A 21,393-nucleotide genomic window follows, 5' to 3' on the forward strand; every position below is an offset into this window, starting at 1 on the left:
CTGACTCTCCTATTCCGTTTTCAATATTTCCTCATCCCTGATCCTTTCTCTGCAATTCTTTTTTATATGTCCCTTCTTTCCACAGTAGAAACAATATCTCTGTTCCTTTTTTACTATTACGTTCCCTTGTTTCGTTCCAGCAGATCTGTGTTCACCAGTTCGCCCTTTGTGATCCTCTCTGACTGCTGCTACTATCATTTTTATTTGTCGCTTGCTGCTCTCTTCTTCCCGCCTTACGTAGACTTTCTGAGCTTCCCTCAATAATTCATCCAACCCTCTATTCTGCCAGTCTTCTAACTTTTCAATCTTCTTTCTGATATCTTCCCATGATTTTGCCACAAACTGAGTTTTGAGGAGTGCTTGCCCTAAAGGGTCGTCTGGATTTACCCCAGAGTACAGCTGAAGGGCTTTCCTCAGTCGTTCCAGCCACTCAGTGGGGCTCTCATCTTTCTTTTGCATTTCATTAAATGCTTTATTGATATTTTGGCCATGGGGTACTGCTTCTCTAATCCCCTGAATTACTATAGTTCTCAGGTCCTGCATATGAGTTCTATGCGCCGGATCCTGGTTATCCCAATTAGGTTTTTGAAGTGGCCATTTAATATCTGCTTGGGGTCCCTGGGCATGCTGAGCATCCCACAGTCTCATTCCTGCTCGTCTAATCATATCTCTTTCCTCAGTAGTAAATAATTGACCAAGGATAGATTGCATCTCATCCCAAGTATAAAGATTTGGTCCCAGAAATTGATCTAATCTTTCTGCCACTCCGAGTGGGTCCTCAATTAAGTTTCCCATCTCGGTCCTTTTAAAATCTCGTAGGTCAGCCGAATTTAGAGGCACAGAAATATATCCGATCACAGGTTGAGGTCCCCCCATGGGCATTTCCCTTAGGGGGTACATCTGAGCTGCCCCTTTTTGACTTCCAGTTACGCGTCTAGGAAGAGGGGGAGAGACCCTTGTTCTGACTCTGGTGGGGGAGTGGGCGCTCTGGGGACCTCTGCAGGAGCAGGAGGAGGAATGTAAGGAGGGGGGGTTAGAAGGGTTTCGTCTAACTCTCCCTTCTTTTTCTTTTGTTTAGTTTTTATTTCATTCAGCGGGTAAAGTCTAGCTCCCGGTCTTTCTAGCCACACCTCCGCATATTGACTCTCCTCCGGGTTAAGGGGTTTTTTATTATTAACCCAGAGGTTTAATTGCTGTCTTATCCAATCTTCTTCTGACCCATAGACTGGCCAAAAGACATTTTTAGAAATCTTCTTCCCTCCCCATATCTTAGTACAATATTCTATCATTTTCTGCTTATCTTTCCCTAGGGTTCCAGGGAAATATCTCCAATTGTCTAAGATACATGCCAGAGGGGTATTCTTAGGTACAGTGGGTACCCTTCCCATGGGAGTCGAAGGCTTGCTGCCCTTCGCCCCCATCTTCTGGAATATCCACAAACACACACTCACTCGCTCCCCTTGTTCCTGGCCCAGTCCCTCGCGGGAGATGGGAGACGCAGTACTTAAGAGTCCGCACTCGCTTGGTTCAGTATATCAAACCTCTCACTCGTTATATTCCAGGAAACCCAATCCCGCCCGAACGGCAAAACCCGCGAACAAATTCGCAATATACTTACGCGTCCTGCGTCTTCGTCCGGACTCCCGTGCACAGAATTTTTATGGGATTTTACCGGTTTCTCCTTTGCTCATTATTCTAGAATTTAGGTTCGTCGGTAAGGTTGGAGTAAGCTGTTGGTCGCGGGGCCGCGAAATGCCGCGGGGCGCCCCCCCGGAGGACCAAAGCCCACTGTTCCTTATCCGAGTCACGGCACCAGAAATTGTTATAAATTGAGACCACAATTGATCATAATCCAATTAAAATTTTATTAATTATAGCAAGTAGAATATGAGCAAAGACAGCGCTGGACGGCAGGGGAGTCTGCGCTCCGCCAACTGCCGCCCTGAGCAGTTTAAACAGTCCTTTTTTATACTTTACTTTCGTGTTCATGAAGTAGTGGAGGTGTTAACCCCTTACTCATATATCTTTATATGGGGTCTTCTGTCTTGTTTCTGTCTGGCGGTTATCTTCTCTTTTACAAGCAGCATCCTGGATGTAGTGGAGGTGTTAACCCCTTACTCATATATCTTTATATGGGGTCGTCAGTCTTGTTTCTGTCTGGCGGTTATCTTCTCTTTTACAAGCAACATCTGGCGGTTATCTTATTTTTCACAAGAGGCATTCTGGATATCTGGCGCCTAGTCTTTACATTATGCTTAACATAAATCTTAATAAACAATATCTTAGTCCATAGTTTCTTACATAATGTATGCTGGTATGTTTTTCACTCTGAGGAATCACCCAGAGTGGCAAAAGAGTGTGGTATTAACCTAGCTCCACAAGATCCCTTAATATTAGCAATGGAAAAGGATCAGAGGGGAGGTTGTGGTTCCTTCTATGGAGCAACCAGAATGAAACACGTTGTAAGATAAAAAAACTTGTGCTAATGTATGTAAGATCTGAAGCCGGGGGGGGGGGGGGGGGGGTGGGGGGGGTGGGGGGGGTGGGGGGGGGGGTGGAGAGTAAAAAAACCCTGTGAAAGTGTTAAAGTATTGGGGTGAGTTTGTACAAACCCCCGTACCCCCTCGAAGGTGCGGCTGAGTCACGCTGGACGCATGGCAGGGTGTTTGCTATTTGCCTGCGAAGGCTGATATGTAATAACACAGACTTAAAGCAACAAGTAACAGATTTGCATTCAGGGTAAGAAAGAGTTAAAACAGAAGTGCTGCTGCAGAGGCAGGCTTGTGTAACCTGCAGAGCAGGAACAGCATCTCCTGCCCCGAACCCTTCGCTGGTGAGGAGGAGGGGGTTGCTGTTGCTGACGATTGAGCAGAAGGACCTGACAATGTCACCCCAATTGCTGCAGCATTTGCAGCACAACAGGACCGGTAACGGCCCCTCTAGGGCAGGCAGCGGGTCTGAGGAGAGTAAAGGTGAATCTCTGATGGGGAAATTTAGATGTTTGAAAGTCAGTTGTGAATAGGACTGGATAAAGGTTCGAGTTGATTTTTACTAAGGTAATCGTGATGTAGAAAAGTTGGTGAATACAAAACCAACTTATTTGGTGTTAAACTTCAGTGAAAAGAATTTGTTACAGTTGTGGGAGCTGCTGGCCGCCAGGAAAATATCCTGAAACCTTTAAAGTACAAACTAAGAAAACAAATAAGAATGCCAAATTCACCAAAATCTTTGTTGAGAAGAGATTTATTAGAACATCTAGACGTTTAAAGAAGGGGAAATGAATCCAAAAGTTAAAATGATCAATTAACTAAAATGTTGAGCTTATCTTTAATTCAACAGAAAAGTGGAAGAGAAGACCTCCCTGAAGTAAAAGAAATCTTTAACCAAGTATATCTGAAAGTAAATTCCAAGTAAAGGGAAAAATGCTTTCCCTGTTACAGTAAAAATGATAAACAGGAGGCCTGCCTAGTTCAGGTAAAACAATATCCCTTGGTCAGCAAGGCTGTGGGGAATACTGCATAAAAAAAACTAAAATAAAATACACTCTGTAGTAGTTCTACTAATGTAAATCTGTGTTTTACCATGACTGTGACTTGTTATGGGATGTGCAAATGAAGCTTTGCATTGACAACAAAGTACAAAGAATAAGGCTGGTCAAGTGCCTCCTACCACAATCAAGGGCAAGACTGGGTTGGTCTCTGTGTTTGCCACCAAGAAGGATCTTGAGCTCTGCTGCTGGCTGCAACCCAGTAGGCGTTGAGCGGTGGGGACATATGCCATGCCAGACCTTGATGTGAGGAAGGGCCCCCTCTGTTATAAGAGGGTCGTCCAGGAAAGAAGAACATAAGATGGCCCATTAAGGCACTGATTTGGAAATTGGAAACCGCCTGGCCGACCATGAAGCCATACAAGTAGCAGAGGAGGTAGGAAAAGAGGAATTATCCTTAATACCAGATGGTAAAATCCAAACTGTAAGTACAGATCAGGAGCCAAATTATTCTAACTTATTTGAGGGATGGTCGTATAGTGGTACCATCCAATTTAATATGGACCACAGCCGTAATAGAACATAATAAGATGCATTGGGGAGCTGATAATTTATATAAAAGTCTAAATCAGAAATTGATAGGGCAGAAATTGTTTACTGTAATAAAACAGGTGACTCAGCATTGTGAAATGTGTTTGAAAATTAGCCAGGGCAACAGTGGCAAGTTGATTTTTCCAGACTCCCAAGAATTGAGGGGGTACCAATATTTATTAAATGAATGGACACCCCAACGTATCATACAGTATTATAAACCTGCAACTTGGAATCCTAATGAACTTATTAACGGCGCTCGAGAACCTATCTACAATCTGAATCATATCATTCGTCTACAGGCTGTCTTGGAAATTATTATTAATCAAACAGCTAAAGCTTTTGATGTTAAATGCAATTTATCAACACAGGATGGTTCTGGACTACCTGCTAGCCAAAGAAAGAGGTGTTTGTGGTAAAGTAAATGTCTCCAATTGTTGTTTGAAAAGTGATGACAATGGTGAGGTAGTTAAACAAACCACATCAGAGACAGGGAAGTTAGCCCATGTTCCCGTCTGAACTTGGAAAGACGAATATTGACTTGTTTTCCTGGCTTCTCGGGAGCCCCTGGGTAAAACGAATCCTATTTTATTTGTTATGTGGATTAGCCACCTTATTGTTTTTGCCATGTGTTGTTCCATGTTTATAAGATTAACTCAACACGTTATAACTAACATGCAATTTGCTATTATGGTTTCACCCGATGGCGTTAAACAAATGCGAGTAGTATGACAAAATGTACACACAAAATAACATTTTAATAGCCAACAAGAATTTGGAAACAATTAACTCTTAACAATTCAGATAATAATGTAAGCTGAGTAAAAAAAAAAATAGAATAGCAATAAAAACAAGCGCCAGGAACGCAAAGACGACGATATGGAAACGCCTTTTATACTTTTTCACCTCCGCCATAAGTTCTTGACGTGAGACAACAGAAAAACGCACCCTCTGCCTAAACAGCAACAGGAAAAAAAAAAAAAAAAAAGATATATATATAAAATTTTGATCTTCTTTCTAATGAACCATATAGGTTAAACGTTTTGAGAACACTCACCTTACAGAATGTTCAGAGGGCGAAATGTCCACTCTAGACCTTTCTTCTCTGGCAGGTGACGTGGTGGTCTGGTGGTGAAAAAACCTTACATTGAAAACTGGGACCTGTCATTTGGCCATAGTGCCATGAATGTTACCATTAACAGACTTACCGGAGTGGTAAGCTCGGGAAAGGGGTTTGGGACTTCATCTGGGCACGCAGTAGCCATTGTTGATCACGCGAATGGTCCGTGTATACCTTTGAACATGCGCATGCGCGATTTTAAAGCCCCACAGAATGTGCTGGAAAAATCTGGAAAGACCGCGCATGCGAAATCCCTATAGTCTAGCCATGATAGTGACGCATTAAAAAAAAAAAAAAAAAAAAAAAAAGAATGTGTTAAGAAAAAGTGTTATTTTTAAGTTTTGGTTTTGTATGTTATTATTATATGTATTACCCAACTACGCCTATTGTAATTGTGACGTATTACCTTGTGAGTGTTATGATAAATGTTGGGATTGTGGAAAAAGGTTTATTTGCAGTGCCGAGAATGAAAGTAGCGTCTAATAAACAATAATAGGATAAAAAGAAAAAGGGGGGATTGTAAGAAACTATGGACTAGGATATTGTTTATTAAGATTTATGTTAAGCATAATGTAAAGACTAGGCACCAGATATCCAGGATGCCTCTTGTGAAAAATAAGATAACCGCCAGATGTCCAGGATGCTGCTTGTAAAAGAGAAGATAACCGCCAGACAGAAACAAGACAGACGACCCCATATAAAGATATAGGAGTAAGGGGTTAACACCTCCACTACATCCAGGATGCTGCTTGTAAAAGAGAAGATAACCGCCAGACAGAAACAAGACAGACAACCCCATATAAAGATATATGAGTAAGGGGTTAACACCTCCACTACTTCATAAACACGAAAGTAAAAAGTATAAAAAAGGACTGTTTAAACTGCTCAGGACGGCAGTTGGCGGAGCGCAGACTCCCCTGTCGTCCAGCGCTGTTTTGCTCATATTCTACTTGCTATAATTAATAAAATTTTAATTGGATTATGATCCATTGTGGTCTCAATTTATAACATGGTTCATTAGAAAGAAGATCAAAATTTTATATATATTTTTTTTTTTTTTTTTTCCTGTTGCTGTTTAGGCAGAGGGTGCGTTTTTCTGTTGTCTCACGTCAAGAACTTATGGCGGAGGTGAAAAAGTATAAAAGGCATTTCCATATCCTCGTTTTGCGTTCCTGGCGCTTGTTTTTGTTGCTATTCTATTTTTTTTTTTTACTCAGCTTACATTGTTATCTGAATTGTTAAGAGTCAATTGTTTCCAAATTCTTGTTGGCTATTAAAATGTTATTTTGTGTGTACATTTTGTCATACTACTCGCATTTGTTTAACGCCATCGGGTGAAACCATAATAGCAAATTGCATGTTAGTTATAACGTGTTGAATTAATCTTATAAAACATGGAACAGCACATGGCAAAAACAATAAGGTGGCTAATCCACATAACAAATAAAATAGGATTCGTTTTACCCAGGGGCTCCCGAGAAGCCAGGAAAACAAGTCAATATTCGTCTTTCCAAGTTCCGATGGGAACATGGGCTAACTTCCCTGTCTCTGATGTGATTTGTTTAACTACCTCACCATTGTCATCACTTTTCAAACAACAATTGGAAACATTTACTTTATCACAAACACCTCTTTCTTCGGCTAGCAGGTAATCGAGAACCATCCTGTGTTGATAAGTTGCATTTCACGTCAAAAGCTTTAGCTGTTTGATTAGTAATAATTTCCAAGACAGCCTGTAGACGAATGATATGATTCAGATTGTAGATAGGTTCTCCAGCGCCGTTAATAAGTTCATTAGGATTCCAAGTTGCAGGTCCATAATACTGTATGATACGTTGGGGTGTCCATTCATTTAATAAATATCAGTACCCCCTCAATTCTTGGGAGTCTGGAAAAATCAACTTGCTACTGTTGCCCTGGCTAATTTTCAAACACATTTCACGTTGGCTGAGTCACCTGTTTTATTACAGTAAACAATTTCTGCCCTATCAATTTCTGATTTAGACTTTTATATAAATTATCAGCTCCCCAATACATCTTATTATGTTCTATTACGGCTGTGGTCCATATTAAATTGGATGGTACCACTATACGACCATCCCTCAAATAAGTCCACTTATTTATTTTATCATTCATATCCTGAATTACCTTTAAGTTTTCTTTAGAATAATTTGGCTCTTGATCTGTACTTACAGTTTGGATTTTACCATCTGGTATTAAGGTTAATTCCTTCTTTCCTACCTCTTCTGCTACTTGTATGGCTTCATGGTCGGCCAGGCGGTTTCCAATTTCCAAATCAGTGCCTTAATGGGCCATCTTATGTTCTTCTTTCCTGGACAACCCTCTTATAACAGAGGGGGCCATTCCTCACATCAAGGTCTGGCATGGCATATGTCCCCACCGCTCAACGCCTACTGGGTTGCAGCCAGCAGCAGAGCTCAAGATCCTTCTTGGTGGCAAACACAGAGGCCAACCCAGTCTTGCCCTTGATTGTGGTAGGAGGCACTTGACCAACCTTATTCCTTGTACTTTGTTGTCAATGCAGAGTTTCATCTGCGCATCCCATAACAAGTCACAGTCATGGTAAAACACAGATTTACATTAGTAGAACTACTACAGAGTGTATTTTATTTTAGTTTTTTTTATGCAGTATTCCCCACAGCCTTGCTGACCAAGGGATATTGTTTTACCTGAACTAGGCAGGCCTCCTGTTTATCATTTTTACTGTAACAGGGAAAGCATTTTTCCCTTTACTTGGAATTTACTTTCAGATATACCTGGTTAAAGATTTCTTTTACTTCAGGGAGGTCTTCTCTTCCACTTTTCTGTTGAATTAAAGATAAGCTCAACATTTTAGTTAATTGATCATTTTTAACTTTTGGATTCATTTCCCCTTCTTTAAACGTCTAGATGTTCTAATAAATCTCTTCTCAACAAAGATTTTGGTGAATTTGGCATTCTTATTTGTTTTCTTAGTTTGTACTTTAAAGGTTTCAGGATATTTTCCTGGTGGCCAGCAGCTCCCACAACTGTAACAAATTCTTTTCACTGAAGTTTAACACCAAATAAGTTGGTTTTGTATTCACCAACTTTTCTACATCACGATTACCTTAGTAAAAATCAACTCAAACCTTTATCCAGTCCTATTCACAACTGACTTTCAAACATCTAAATTTCCCCATCAGAGGTTCACCTTTACTCTCCTCAGACCCGCTGCCTGCCCTAGAGGGGCCGTTACAGGTCCTGTTGTGCTGCAAATGCTGCAGCACTCGGGGTGACATTGTCAGGTCCTTCTGCTCAATCGTCAGCAACAGCAACCCCCTCCTCCCCACCATCAGGAGGATTCGGGGCAGGAGATGCTCTTCCTGCTCTGCAGGTTACACAAGCCTGCCTCTGCAGCAGCACTTCTGTTTTAACTCTTTCTTACCCTGAATGCACATCTGCTACTTGTTGCTTTAAGTCTGTGTTATTACATATCAGCCTTCGCAGGCAAACAGCAAACACCCTGCCGTGCATCCAGCGTGACTCAGCCGCACCTTCGAGGGGGTACGGGGCTTTGTACAAACTCACCCCAATACTTTAACACTTTCACAGGGTCTAGATAGCAGCGGGAGGGGAGTGAGGGAGGTGGTAAGAGCTGGGGGGGAGGAGGGCGGTGGAGGTGTATACGGAGGGGGAGAGGTAGGGATCTCATCCTCACTTCTATTCTTCTTCTTTTTCCCCCCTTGTTTTCTTTTAACGGGAACACGAGGGCCCTAGTTTCAGACCCTACCCATAAGGAAGCATACTCACTTTCCTCCAGGCAAAAGGGGTCTTTTGAATTCACATATATATTCAAAGCCTGGCATATCCAGTCTTCAGATGCCCCGAAGACCGGTCAGTAGAGGTGGTCGCCCCTAATTTGTTTCCCACCTCAAACTTCCATACAGTAGTGTATCAATCTTACTTTACTCTTACCCTGCCTAGAAGGGTACGCATCCCAAAATTTTATCGTTACTCCTAGCGGACTCTCCGGTGGTATCTGTGGGAGCCTAATCTGGACCCCAGAACCACCCATGGGATCACAGGGCTTTGCTTTTCCTCTGTCCCGTCTTCCGAGGCGCCTTCTTTCACTCACGCACTCGCTTCCCCTGGTTCGTGGCGCAGCCCCTCGCGGGGTCTGGAAACCGCACTACTGAGGGTCCGCACTCACTTCGCCCTCCCTGGGCGTCTCACACAAGCCCGCTTCAGGATACCCAACCCCAACCGAACGGTTCACCGGCCTATACTCACGCGTCCTGCGTCTTCATTCGGGCTTCGTGCACAAAGATTACGGGGTAACCGGTTTTATTTGCTCACTGTCACATTTGAGGTTCGTCGGTAAAGGATTTGGCGTAGAAGCACCCCGACAAGGGCTGCTTATCCAGCGGGGCGCCTCCCCTGCCACGGACCTCAGGCCAGATTGCCCTTATCCGAGTCACGGCACCAAAATTGTTATAGTTTACCTGTCCAGTGAAATGCCAGAGACTGGCCAATTAGAAAATGTGATTTATTAAAGCAAGCGACAAGTAAGCAAAACAGCGCTGGGCGGCCGGGGAGTCTCCTGCTCCACCAACGGCGCGCAAATTCAAGCAAGCTGAGCAGCTCTTTTTCTCTTCCCCGAGGTCGCTTCTGACACCCTCAGTAGCCCCTCTGCTGCTTCTGTTGTGGTGGTTTCTTGCCAGACAGGACGTTCCCATGTTTGGTGTAGCAAGATCACATTGTGGACATGTCTCTTCTTGTTAAACAGGAAGTTCTTAAGACCACCACGACGGGTTCGTTCCTCTTGCTTGCCTTGGTCGATCAGCAAATTACCTTTAGTTACTTATTACAGTACCAGCCCAGGAGAGAGGGGAGGCTGCTGCAGCCCCCGCCCCGGCTGCGGCCAAGGAAGTGTGTTCCAGTGGGCACACGCGTGCCGAGCGGGCATGCCCACCGCACACACGTGTGCATGCAGTTCGGGTCAGCGCTAGGTTATGCGGTGTGCATACCCGCACAGGCAGGCAGAGGCAGCCCCCAGCCCCCGGTGCCTGTAAGCACGCTGCAGGGGGCTGCGCTTTTCCAGGCCCGGGTGGGCAGCGGGGCCCGGGGGGCAGCGATCTCCCTCGGGCTCTCGGCAGAGGAGCTCGGCAGCAGCCCGGGCTGCGAGAGGGGGGCGGCTCGGGGGGCGGGGGGCCACCCGGGGCGGGGGGACACCCCTCCCGGCCGGCGGGCGGTCCGGCAGGCGGTGCCGCGGGCTGGAGCGACCCCGCCCGCCCCTCCCTCGGGGACAGCCGGCGGCTGGAACCCGGTGGCCGCCCCCCGCCCCCCCGCGCCGCGGTGCGCTCGCTGCGGGGTGCGCCGGCGGGGCCGCTGTGCCCGGGCCGCAGACCCCGCACGGCAGCCGGGGAGGGCTCCGCCGTCCCCCCCCGCCCTGCCCGGGGGCGGCTGCGGGAGCGGCGCGGGCGAGCCGGGGGAGCTGCGGGTGACGGGCGCCCCCCGAGCGGTTGCGGAGGACGGGAACGGCCGCGGCAGAGGCCGCGAGTGCGGCGTGAAGGTGCCGGTCAGCCGGAGCCGCCTCCCGCGGGGGGCCCGGGCTCGCTGCCGGGTCTCCGCGCGGTCGGGGCTGTCGCTGCCGAGGTTCGAGACGTTTCGCCGCCGCCCCTCGCCCCGGCACGCTCCTGCGACGGCGGCGCTGGCCGTGCCCGGCTCGGGGCAGGCGTTTGCCAGCCGGAGACCGGACCCCTTTTCCGGGAGAGGCCGGAGCGAGGCGGCGAGCGCCGGGGAGCGCGCAGGGAAGGGAGCGGGCAGCCCTCCGCAGGGGGCGAGCCCGGGGGCTGCGCTGCGGCTCCGCACTCGCGGCTCCGCCTCAGCCGCAGGCAGCCCCCGCAGAGCCGCCCCCGGCCCCGCGCCGCGCCGCGCCGCAGGCAGCCCCCGGCGCCCCGGGAGGCGCTGCGGACCGACGGCTTGCACATCGGTGGTCAGCAGAAGGCAGCTCTGCGCCTTAAGTGGCGACGTAGAGAAAAGATGTGTCTGCAGCGAAGCACAGGAGAGGGTCCGGAGGACAGAGCGTGTTGCAGGCGCTTGGCAGCACACGGCCTCGGGAGGGGGAACAGACGCCATGGGTCAAGCTGGGGCATAAGGTAAGGTCAAGGAGAACCAGTTGGTTAATGGGACCAAACAGAAATGACTTGAACTGTGCATGAACACTTGAGTGAAAGTTAAGACCGCTGTGCCTTTAAATGGGGACGAGGCTCGTAAGACCCAGTGAGGATTAAGTGTGACTAAAGGTCATCGTAAACGGTTTTTCCAGGTGTATAAAGTATTTTCCTGTCGCGACGAGCTGTGCTAGCTTTGTGGGTTTGCCCCCCAGCTCCCGTCCCCGCAGAGACGCGTGCCTGGTCCCTCGGCCGTGCGGGTGCTCGATCCGTTGCACGGCGGGCGATGGGATCCGGCCGTTCGACGGCAGCATCAGGTCCCGAGGAGACGGTCACTGCCAGCCCCGGCCGGCCTCGGCGCTCGGCGGGGCTGCGCGACGTCCCGGTGCGACATGTCCCTTCCCGGGGCTCGCCCCCCGTCTGGGTGCGAGGGGGGTGGCGGCCCGGCGGGTGGCGGGCCTGCCGGGGTGGGAGATGCGGCTCCAGGTGCTTTGCCCGCCGGCCCGGACGGTGCTTTCGCCTCTCGTTACGCGTTCGGGGGAGGCAGGAGGGTCGCCGTTACCGTCAGCGAGCCCGTGCTGCCGCCGCTGCCCGGCGTCGGGGCTGTGTGGCATCCCGGGGTGGCGGGGAGCGGAGCGATGCGCCTCGTCCTTGCAGGGTGCTGAGCTGCCCTTCCCCGGGGCCAGGGCTCGCTGCTGCTTCCAGCTGCACAGGATTTGGTCTCGCAGCCTCAGTGTGAGGGCTGGATTTTCGTGAAACGAGGAGGAGCTGCTGGCACCTTCTGTACTGACGGGCGGCTTGATTTCTTGCTGTGCTTTTCGTACATCTTTAATAGCCCGGTGGAGTACAAATTGTAAAGGAAACTTCATACGCAGAGTTTGAGAGTTTGAAGAGAGATTATTCACCCTCTAGCTGTCGTGAGGTTTCACCTCTCCTTCCTGGCAGGACTGATCTTCCAGTTAGAAGTGAAACAAGGTCAAACGGTTAAAAAAAAAGGCTTCCTTCTGTCAGGGCGAATCTAAATCAATCAAATTCCCAGGCACCAAAGTGTGTTGTGTAACAAATGGGAGTGCAAAGGTAAGCACGTAGCTTTGCGTGTGCGAGAGCAGTTGTGGGACTTCTCTGTAAGTTCTAACACCTTGCTCTTTGCGCTGTTCTGCAAATTTGCCGGGATTTTAAGTATGGACAGAAGAGGGAGAGAACGAACATATGCATTTGATTTGCTTAATAGAAAATATCTTGGCAGAAACACATGCTTGTGCTGTGTATTCTGTTAGAACTTGGCTTTTTAAAATACTCATGTGTTCTGTCTAATGAAAAGCTGGTAGTATCTCCCATTCACCTAAGAATATGTTCAAACATAGCTTGAGATATGCTGCTAATCACGTTAAGAAAAATGTATAGCTTAATATCAAACTAGCTAAAGTGCAGTCACTGGGGAATATCTCGGTGCTTGTAAACTTTAATTTAAAGAGTGCTGTGAGGCTGGATTACCCCTACCCAGTACAATTGAAACAGCAGTATACCCCCTCTTTTTTGAAGGAAGACTGTAGGTCGTTTTGAACAGCATAGAATCATAGAATCATTTAGGTTGGAAAAGTCCTTTAAGATCATTGAGTCCAGCCATTAACCTGACACTGCCAAGTCCATCACTAAACTGTGTCCTTGAGCACCACATCTGCACATCTTTGAAATGCCTCCAGGGATGGTGAGGCCACCCTGAAACTTCCCTGGGCAGCTGGTTCCAGTCCTTGACAACCCTTTCAGTGAAGAATTTTTTCCTAATGTCCAATCTAAACCTCCCCTGGGGCAACCTGAGGCCATTTCCTCTTGTCCTATCCCTTGTATCCTTGTTGGATCTGGTAGAAATGATCCCCAGATGGCAGTGTGTAAAGGATTAATTTAAATTCCAGATTCTGGTTGCCTGGCATTAGCAAAAATAAAGCTTTTGTGTTATTTCTCTTAACAGTTAAAAATTAGATGCAGGAAAAATAAAGAGAAACACTAAGTACTGAATTCCTCCCCCCCCCCCCCTCCATTTACATTTTGGTAAGAGGGAACTAATTTGCTCTCCTGTCTGCTGTGCATCCTGGTGCTGAGCTAATCTTTTCTATGCCCTAGATTGTTATTAGCCTTGCTTGCTTATTACTGAAAGATTTACTTTCCAGGACTCCTTTTAATTCCGTTTGCTGCTACACTGCCTTTTGTCTTAAATGTTATTTTTTTGTAGTGTCCTTTGAAAGATTCTTGGCCTTTTCTAACCCGGGACAAATTTATAGTAGCCTGATCGAGTTTTCCTAATCATGAATGATCTTCCCAGCAGGATATGTTCTTTGTCTTCTTCCTAACGTGATTCAGGACACACTCTGTTTTAAAGTGCCCTTACCCTTGAACCATTGTGCTGGGATTTAGTGTATTGACCCAAACTCTAGTAGATTTTTCTTGAGGCTTTTCTGTGTCACTTTGCACAGCACTCGTAAGATACCTGCTGTCAAAGTGCTTGCACTTTAGTAATAACACCTTGGCATTGTTAAAGTAAGTATGTTTAAATTTTCCTTTGGCCGACTCATCTGTTTTAATTCCTTAAGTATTCAGATTTGTTCTGAGACTGACGCGCGGAAAGCAGACTCCACAATCTGTAAGATTGTAAAGTAGGTATGTTTATTCAGCGCTGGGCAGCACGGGGGGTGGGGTGGGGGTGGGTGGGTTAGTCCTGCCAAAACCGTGTGCGCCTGACACGAAAACTTGCTCTGTTTTTATAAGGCATCTCATTACATATTCATAATGTGTTGTAATGCGCCTATACATATGCATTACCTATCCCCGCTTCGTATTAAAATTAGTTCTGCGAGCTATTTCCATATTTTTTTCTCGACTGAGTTTGCGCAGTGTCCCCTGGTGGTGGTCGTCAGGGGTCCTGAGGATGAAGGCAGGCGAGTCTTGCTAGTTACCCCCACATCTGGCGCAGGCTCAGTAGCGTCCTGGTTTTTGTCCAAACCGCAGAACTGGCTTTGGCTTGTTCTTGCAAGGTTGTAATTGTTCTTTTGACTTATATGGTCATAAAGCTGGACTTATAAGGTCATAAGGCTCTTTACTCCCGTATACCTTATCACAACACCCAAATAAACCATGTAAGATATGGCAAACAGCTAAGCAGACTATTATAATCGTTAAAACTTTACCCTAAACGGCCAAGCAGACTATCATTACCCTAAACAGCTAAGCAGACTATCATAATAATCGTTAAACTTTACTCTGTCTCTTAACCCCTTCTCTCTCAGTCCCCCCTTTTCAAAGAAATTAGTAAATTCTTTTACTCAGACTCGAAGTATTGATTAGATTCTAATTTTTGTCGCAGTTGATTTCTCTTCCATTCACTATAGGAATTTCCAGTTCCCTTAAGCCACCAAAATCCACAACGGATAGCTATACCAATAATTAAAAGTAGAAAGACAATCACAATGATCATTACAAATAATTGTTTTAACCATGTTAGATTGGGCAACCAGGATGTCAATTTCTCCCATAATTCAGAAAAGCCCCAAGAAGTGTTATCTTGTGTCACTTTATGTAGAATATTTACTTGTTTCCTAATTTCTTGGAGGTCCTCTGTAATTCGCCCGCTTTGATCTGCATACATGCAACAATCTACATTGATCACAGTGCATACCCCTCCTTGGAAGGCTAATAGAAAATCTAAAGCCATACAATTCTGTGACACTATTTTTGATAAGTCAGTAACTTCCTTCTGAAGTGCCAGGAGAGCATCAACTGTCCTATTTTCCACTGTTTCTATTATAGCTGAGATGTTTATTATTGCCTTTTCCAACTCACTAACCCCTAAAAACGGAATGAACCATCGCGCAAAACTGTGGAAACTCGTTGGTCTGTTTATGAGGGGGTTATTTACGATGTTCTGTTTTTTCCTTATGGGGGGTCGTGTTGACCCGTCAATGATAGTAATATTGGGGACCAGACCTCCCAGAGTGCATGCTCCTCGCCATCCTATGGGCAAGACTTTACGAGCCATTGTGCCGCACAACCAATACCACCCTGTCCCTCGTGGGGTCGGGAGACCGGTATAGTTCAATTTCAAAAATCCCAAATCTCTACCTGTCATATTTAATGTATGACTTCGGTTACAATTTGGGTGTTCTCCCACGAACAGTCCTTTTCCCGAACTTACCAGGCAGTTATCCCCCAGTGTGCTGGTCTCTTCGACAGTGATTTTTAATTCTCGTCCCCACTTAACCTGAGGGTCTGTGCTCCAGATTGTATTTCCCCAAAAGGAGCCGTCTTGGCGGTTCGTCAGGGGAACTGGCAGTGGGATGCCTATTAACGGTATCTCATAACCAGAATGTCTTGGCATTTGGGTACAGATCCAACAATCTGTCTTATTTAAAATTTTGGTGATGTTTTGAATCGCCTGAACATACCAGTTCTCTCGCCAGGCCGCTGTGTCTATCACCTGTGAAATTATCAGAATCATATTAAATTTAACCCACATCCTATCTTTTTAGCTTGAGCTTTAATGGCCCTTGAATTTCTGATGTCCAAAGCTTTTGTGGCGACTTCTTTACACGGGTATGATGAATCCAGGCATTCTGTTCTTTAATTTTGACTGCTGTGAAGGAGGTGAGGAGTACTTGGTATGGTCCTTCCCACTGTGGTTTCAAGGTTTTTTCTGCAAGAGACTTTACATATACATAATCTCCAGGTTGGATATCATGTACAGGCCCATCCAGACCCCTTCCTCGGGTCCCAGTTACATGTTTTCCAGTTTTATTGAGCTGCTTGCTCAATGCCACCATATAGGAAGTCATAATTTCATCCCCAATTTGCATTGATGTCCCCTTTTGTATTCCATAGGGGCGTCCATACAGAATTTCAAAAGGGCTCAGTCCTTCCCTCGCCCTCGGTCTTGTCCGTATACACAAAAGGGCTAAAGGGAGAGACTGAGGCCATGGCGAGTTTGCTTCTTGTCCCAACTTTACAATTTGCTGTTTGATTAAGTGGTTCATTTTCTCCACTTGGCCACTCGACTGAGGGCGATATGGGGTGTGAAGTTGCCAATCTATACCTAAATGGTGGCTGGTTTGTTGCACTATTTTTGAAACAAAGTGTGGTCCTCTGTCAGAGGATATGGTTGCTGGAACCCCAAAACGCGGTATTATTTCTTGTATTAGTATTTTAGTTACCTCCCGAGCCTTGGCAGTTCTGGTTGGGAATGCTTCTGGCCAACCTGAAAAGGTATCAGTTAATACCAGCAAATATCGGTACCCCCCTTTTCTTGGAAGTTCTGTGAAATCAACCTGCCATTGTTGTCCAGGCCCATTACCCTTTCCAATCTGGCCCATTTCTAATTTGGGAGTATTCTTTGGATTAGTCTGGAGGCAAAGGTCACACTGTTGAGTCACCTGTCTCACTGTGGTATATAAGTTTCTAGCTACAATATCTTTTATCAGATGTTTATACAGAGCCTCCATTCCCCAATGTCTCTTCCTATGTTCTTCCCGTATTAAGTGCCACAGTAAATATGAGGGGACAATTAACTTTCCCTGTGGGGTATAAGCCCATCCCTCTTTATTATATGATCCTTCTAAGTCTGAAATAAGTTTCTGATCTTCCCTAGTGTATTTTGGTTTATCTTGTAGGGAAATATGCCTATCGGGGATTAAAGCCCCTGCTACTTTTATTTTTGTTTTGGCTACTTGTTTTGCCTCTCTGTCTGCCAGTTCATTCCCTTTTTCCAAATCTGAGCTCACTTTCTGGTGTGCCTTAATATGCATAATTGCCACTTTCTCAGGGAGTTGGACAGCTTCTAGTAACTTCAGAATTTCTTCTGCATGTTTGATATTCTTTCCTTGGGAGTTCAATAAACGTCTTTCTTTTCAAATTGCTCCATGTGCGTGTACAACTCCAAAGGCATATTTTGTGTCTGTGTAAATGTTTACAGTTTTGCTCTGAGCCAACTCCAGGGCTCGAGTTAGGGCAATTATTTCTGCCTTTTGTGCGGAGGTGTTCATGGGCAAAGGTCCTGACTCTATTACCTCTTGACTGGTGGTGATGGCGTATCCTGCGTGTCGATTGCCATTCAGGACATAGCTGCTCCCGTCTGTGAACCAGTTTTCTCCGTTTTCTATGGGGCTATCCTTTAAGTCTGGGCGACTTGCGTATGTCGCTTCAATAGTTTCCAAGCAGTCATGATGCACTGGTTCTCCTGTGTTTCCGCTGAGAAAAGAAGCTGGGTTGACAATGTTAGTAACCACGACTTCCACATCATCTTGTTCCACTATTACAGCTTGATATCGCAGGAATCTTTGTGGAGATAGCCAGTGTCCACCCTTTGCTTCCAATACTGCCGACACTGCATGGGACACAAAACCAGTCATTTTCTGGCCCAGGGTGAATTTTCGGGCTTCCTGTATATTTAGTATCACAGCCGCAACTGCCCTTAGGCATCCAGGCCAGCCCTTTGCAGTCGCGTCTAACTGTTTAGAGAGGTAGCCAACTGCCCGACGATACGGACCTAGCTCCTGTGCCAATATTCCTAGGGCAATGCCCTGTTTCTCGTGAGAAAAAAGGAGGAACGGCTTACCCACATCCGGGAGTCCTAAAGCCGGGGCTGACATCAGAGCCTTCTTTAGTTGTTCAAAAGCTTGTTCAGCCTCTTTATTCCATTCGAGGTGTTTCTGCTCAGTCGCTGTCAGCGCATATAATGGTTTAACAAGCAGTCCATAATTGTAGATCCACAATCGACACCACCCTGTCATTCCCAGAAAGGTTCACAATTCCTTTACCGTCTGGGGTTTTTTAGTTTGGCATATCACCTCTTTGCGGGCCTGCCCCAAAGTTCTCTGTCCCGCACTGATCTCATAGCCCAAATAATTCACTTTACGCTGCATTACCTGGGCCTTCTTCTTGGACACCCTGTATCCTTGAAGCCCTAAGAAATTCAACAGACTCACCGTCCACGCCATACAATCTTCCTCTGTGTTGGTAGCGATCAGGGTGTCATCCACATACTGTAACGATTTTCCTTTCTCGGACGGGGCTTCCCAGGATTCCAGGTCTCTCGCAAGCTGATTGCCGAAGATGGTAGGACTATTCTTAAATCCTTGCGGCAACACCGTCCAAGTGAGCTGGGTCTTTCGACCACTTTTAGGATTTTCCCACTCGAATGCAAACAACTTTTGACTGGCTTCGTGGAGAGGGAGGCAAAAGAAAGCATCCCTTAAATCTAGAACAGTAAACCAGATTAATTCAGGTGCCAATGCAGTCAGTAGGGTATACGGGTTTGCCACGACTGGGTAGAGATCCTCAGTAATCCTGTTCACTGCGCGCAAGTCTTGAACCACCCTATATGACCCATCGTACTTCTGAATAGGTAATATAGGGGTATTGAATTCAGACTCACATTCCTTTAATAGTCCTAGCTGCAAAAATTTTTCTATCACTGGCCGGATTCCCTCCCTGTCCTCTTTCTTTAGAGGATATTGTTTAATCCTTACCGGTCGTTGACCTTCCTTTATCTTAACTTCAACAGGTGGAGCATTTTTCGCTCTTCCAGGCACATCAGTAGCCCAGACTCCTGGATACACTTGGTTCAGAATTTCCTCATCAATTTTCCCTTCCGAGGGGAGACTAGTTAGGACTAGACTTAATGCCTGTGTATATTGTCGATCCTTTACCTCCAGAGTAATTTCCCCTTTTTCAAACGTGATCTTTGCTCCTAATTGTTCCAACAAATCTCTCCCCAAAAGTGCCTTTGGGGAGTTGGGCATGTATAAGAACTTGTGGATACCCCATTGTTTTCCCAATTTATACTTTAAAGGTTCGCAAAAATACGCCTTTTCACTTTGACCAGTTGCTCCCTGTGCTACAACGTAATCATCTCCTAAAGGCATTAAGGCTTGATTCAAAACCGAATATGTTGCTCCTGTATCTATCAAAAACTCCACTTGTTGCTGCTTTTCCCCTAGCTTAATTATAACCAGTGGATCCGCTAGGGTAGATTCCCCAGGTTCCCGTCAGTCTTCTATTACATTGGCTATCTTCACGTTCGCCGAGGTTTTCCGACCCCCTTCCCTGTTCCTGGACATTCCCTTTTCCAATGACCAAAGCCCCTGCATATAGCGCACTGATCCTTTTCTAATCGAGACGAATCTCGCCTGCCACCTCTCCGTTCCCCTTTTTCTTGAATGGCAGCTATCAATTTCCTTTGTCCCCGCCGATATTCTTCTTCTCTATTACTAAACACCCTCCATGCTTCATCCAACAGTGTAAGAAACTATGGACTAGGATATTGTTTATTAAGATTTATGTTAAGCATAATGTAAAGACTAGGCGCCAGATATCCAGGATGCCTCTTGTGAAAAATAAGATAACCGCCAGATGTCCAGGATGCTGCTTGTAAAAGAGAAGATAACCGCCAGACAGAAAGACAGAAACAAGACAGACGACCCCATATAAAGATATAGGAGTAAGGGGTTAACACCTCCACTACATCCAGGATGCTGCTTGTAAAAGAGAAGATAACCGCCAGACAGAAACAAGACAGACAACCCCATATAAAGATATATGAGTAAGGGGTTAACACCTCCACTACTTCATAAACACGAAAGTAAAAAGTATAAAAAAGGACTGTTTAAACTGCTCAGGGCGGCAGTTGGCGGAGCGCAGACTCCCCTGCCGTCCAGCGCTGTCTTTGCTCATATTCTACTTGCTATAATTAATAAAATTTTAATTGGATTATGATCCGTTGTGGTCTCAATTTATAACAATTTCTGGTGCCGTGACTCGGATAAGGAACAGTGGGCTTTGGTCCTCCGGGGAGGCGCCCCGCGACATTTCGCGGCCCCGCGACCAACAGCTTACTCCAACCTTACCGACGAACCTAAATTCTAGAATAATGAGCAAAGGAGAAACCGGTAAAATCCCATAAAAATTCTGTGCACGGGAGTCTGGACGAAGACGCAGGACGCGTAAGTATATTGCGAATTTGTTCGCAAGGTTTGCCGTTCGGGCGGGATTGGGTTTCCTGGAATATAACGAATGAGAGGTTCGATATACTGAACCAAGCGAGTGTGGACTCTTAAGTACTGCGTCTCCCATCTCCCGCGAGGGACTGGGCCAGGAAAAAGGGGAGCGAGTGAGTGTATGTTTGTGGATATTCCAGAAGATGGGGGCGAAGGGCAGCAAGCCTTCGACTCCCATGGGAAGGGTACCCACTGTACCTAAGAATACCCCTCTGGCATATATCTTGGACAATTGGAGATATTTCCCTGGAACCCTAGGGAAAGATAAGCAGAAAGTGATAGAATATTGTACTAAGATATGGGGAGGGAAGAAGATTTCAAAAAATGTCTTTTGGCCAGTCTATGGGTCAGAAGAAGATTGGGTAAGACAGCAATTAAACCTCTGGGTTAATAATAAAAAAACCCCTTAACCCGGAGGAGAGTCAATATGTGGAGGTGTGGCTAAAAAACCGGGAGCTAGACTTTACCCGCTGAATGAAATAAAAAAACTAAACAAAAGAAAAAGAAGGGAGAGTTAGACGAAACCCTTCTAACCCCCCCTCCTTACATTCCTCCTCCTGCTCCTGCAGAGGTCCCCAGAGCGCCCATTCCCCCACCAGAGTCGGAACAAGGGTCTCTCCCCCTCTTCCTAGACGCGTAACTGGAAGTCAAAAAGGGGCAGCTCAAATATACCCCCTAAGAGAAAAGCCCATGGGGGGACCTCAACCTGTGATCGGATATATTTCTGTGCCTCTAAATTCGGCTGACCTACGAGATTTTAAAAGGACCGAGATGGGAAACTTAATTGAGGACCCACTCGGAGTGGCAGAAAGATTAGATCAATTTCTGGGACCAAACCTTTATACTTGGGATAAGATGCAATCTATCCTTTGTCAATTATTTACTACCGAGGAAACCCAGGGACCCCAAGCAGATATTAAATGGCCACTCCAAAGACCTAATTGGGATAATCAGGATCCGGCGCATAGAACTCATATGCAGGACCTGAGAACTATAGTAATT

The 21,393-nt window shown here is 46.1% G+C and overlaps 1 long non-coding RNA gene across 1 annotated transcript in view; it reads left to right on the forward strand.

Annotated features, from left to right (window-relative positions):
* The window catches only part of LOC308070786, a 290,385-nt gene that overhangs the window by 146,096 nt on the left and 122,896 nt on the right, over nucleotides 1-21,393 (forward strand). The gene's annotated exons all lie outside the window — the stretch shown is intronic.

This window comes from Falco punctatus (genome assembly GCF_963210335.1).
Source record: "Falco punctatus genome assembly, chromosome: 10".
Lineage (NCBI taxonomy): Eukaryota > Metazoa > Chordata > Aves > Falconiformes > Falconidae > Falco > Falco punctatus.